This window comes from Calonectris borealis, unplaced genomic scaffold (genome assembly GCF_964195595.1).
Source record: "Calonectris borealis unplaced genomic scaffold, bCalBor7.hap1.2 HAP1_SCAFFOLD_121, whole genome shotgun sequence".
Classification (NCBI taxonomy): Eukaryota; Metazoa; Chordata; class Aves; order Procellariiformes; family Procellariidae; genus Calonectris; species Calonectris borealis.
In genome coordinates, this window is record NW_027441509.1 from 115,001 (window position 1) to 117,500 (window position 2,500).

A 2,500-nucleotide genomic window follows, 5' to 3' on the forward strand; every position below is an offset into this window, starting at 1 on the left:
CGACGCGCGCGCGCGCGTCGCCCGGTCGGCGGGGACCGCCGCGTCCCCGCCGCTTCCCCCGCTTGTCGCCTCCGCTGGCGCCCGCCACCGGCCGGCGTCCGCCTCCGGGGACCGGCCCCCGTCCCCCGCCCCGCCTGACCCGACGGCGGCCCGCTGCCGCCGCCGGGGAGGGGCGGGGGACGCGGCCCCCGGGGCGAAGAGGGCGCCCCCCCCGGTCTCGGAGCGCGGGCGGCAGCGCGCGAGAAGCGGGGGCTGCCGGCGCGGGGTGCGACGAGCCCCCGCCGGCCGAGCCCGCGCGGGCAGCCGGGAGGGAGCGGCGAGCGGCGACGACGGGGCGGCAGGCGCGAGCGTGCGAGAGAGCAAGAGGGCCTTCGGGGTCGGGGGGGGCGGCTCCCCCGACCCTCCCCGCACCGGGGCGGGCCGCTGCGGAGCGGCCCGCCCGGCCGGCCGGCCGCGCAGGGCGAGGCCTCCGGGCGTTCCGGGCGTGGCGCGCGGCGCCGGGCGGCGCCTTCGGCGGCGCCCCCCCGCCTCTCCCCTCCCCCACCCCCGCGGTGCGGGGGGGGGAGCTCGGGGCGGGGGGCTCCGCCGCCGACGCCGCCTTGGGCGGGCGAGGCCCTTGCCGGGTCGCGTCCCGCGCCGGCGGGCGGCCCGAGCCACGGCTCTCCTCCCGGGCGCAGCGCCGGGCTACTGAGGGAAACCCCGGGCCCCGGGCAGGAGGACGAGGCGGTGGCGGCGGACGTCGGGCGCGCCCCCGCGGGCGGACGCTCCCCCGAGGGCGGCAGCGGGGGAGGCACCCCCGCGGGGCCTGCAGGTCGTTTCCCTCACCCCAGGGCCAGGTACCTAGCGTCCGCGCCTCGGCGGCCCTCCCTCGGCGAGCGCCGGGGGTCGAAGGCCGCGGAGCCGGGCGGCGGTTTAAAGACGCGGGCGGCTCGATGCGACCCGCGGGGCGGCCGGGCGGTGGCGCCTCCAGGGGCGGGAGTCGCTCCCGCAGAGCCCCTGGCTGGGCGCCGCCCGTGCCCGTCGCGCGGGCAGCCGTGCCGGGGAGGGGTCCCGCTGCCCCCCCCTCTCCGCGGTCCGGTCTCGGCGGAGGAGACCGCGGCGCGGTCGGCCGCGGCCGGCCCGCCTGCCTCGAAACGGGTGGACCCCCCTCGGCGGGAGTGCGGGCTCTCCGCCGAGGGGGCGGCGAGCCCCCGCGGCGGGGGCTCGCCCGGCGGCCGCCGGGCCGCCGCGCCCCGCCCCGTCGCAGCGCTGCGGCGCGCTGCGCTCCGCTCCCTCCCCCTCGCCCCCCGGCGAGCGCTCGGCGGTCCCGCGCCGCCGGCCGCCGGCGAGGGCGGCACCCCGGCCGAGCGGCGGCGGCGCCGCTCGGCGTGTCGGCCGGCCGGAGGGCGCCCGCCGCCGGCCGCGGCTGTCCCGGCCCGGGCCCCGCCCGTCGCTTCCCCGCCGCCCTTCCCGGCCGCGCCGGGCGGGCGGGCGCGCGGGCGGGGGCGTCCCACTCCCGGTCTCCGCGTGGAAACGGGGAGAGCGGGCGCCGCCCCCGCCTTAGCGCCGTCCGCCTCGTCGCCTGGCGCGTGCCCGCGGAAGGGGGCCGAGGCGGGGGGCGGCGGCGGCGGCGGTTCCGGGCGGGCGGCCGCGCCGGCGCGGCGGCGGGCGCCGTCCGGCGGGCCGCGGGCGGCGTGCCGCGTCGCCGGCTCGGGCTCCGGCGGTCGCCGCCTCCGGCGCGGCCGGCGGCGGAGCCGTGGAGGCGCCGGCGGGGCGAGCCGCGGGAAGGGGAGCCGGCTGTCGTAGCGCGGCGCAGGTTGTGGGCGGAGGCGCGCGCGCGCGGGGGTCCGGCGGGGCGCCCTGCTGCTGCCGCCCGGCAGCAGCATCCGTTGTCCCGAGCGAGGCGGGCGGGCGGCGCGGCCGGGCGCGTCGCCGCCTCCGTGCGGAGGCCGGGCCGAGCCCGGGCGCCTGGGCCGCCTCCGAAACGCGCGAGGGGCGTCTGCCCGCTGTGGGTCGAGTCGGGAGCGCGGGCTCCCCGCCCTTGCCGTTCGGGGTTTTTTCCCGTTCCCTTTTTCCCTTCCGCTGGGTGTGCTCGTACGGTCAGGCGAGGCGAGGCCTCTCCGCCGCGGCCCGTGGCGCCGCGCCGCGGCCCCCTCCGCGCGGGCGGGGGGGGCGGGCCGGCGGGCGGGCGGGCGGTGGGCCGTCCTCCGAGAGGGGCCGCTGCTGGCGAGCGGTCCCGGCCCCCCCGCGCGCGCGGGGCGGTGCCGAAAGGCAGACAACTCTTAGCGGTGGATCACTCGGCTCGTGCGTCGATGAAGAACGCAGCTAGCTGCGAGAATTAATGTGAATTGCAGGACACATTGATCATCGACGCTTCGAACGCACTTGCGGCCCCGGGTTCCTCCCGGGGCTACGCCTGTCTGAGCGTCGCTTGACGATCAATCGCCGGCTGGGCCGCCCCCCCTCCCCCCCCCTCCCCGGGGTGGGGAGGCGGCGGCCGCAGCGGCGCGGCTGGGGTGCC

The 2,500-nt window shown here is 83.2% G+C and overlaps 1 non-coding gene across 1 annotated transcript; it reads left to right on the plus strand.

The window, feature by feature from the left end:
• The first annotated feature begins 2,256 nt into the window (after positions 1–2,256).
• LOC142076909 (5.8S ribosomal RNA) lies at positions 2,257–2,409 on the plus strand. The gene has a single exon (XR_012671418.1). It is a non-coding gene; the product is annotated as a 5.8S ribosomal RNA (ribosomal RNA).
• Positions 2,410–2,500: the final 91 nt, after the last annotated feature.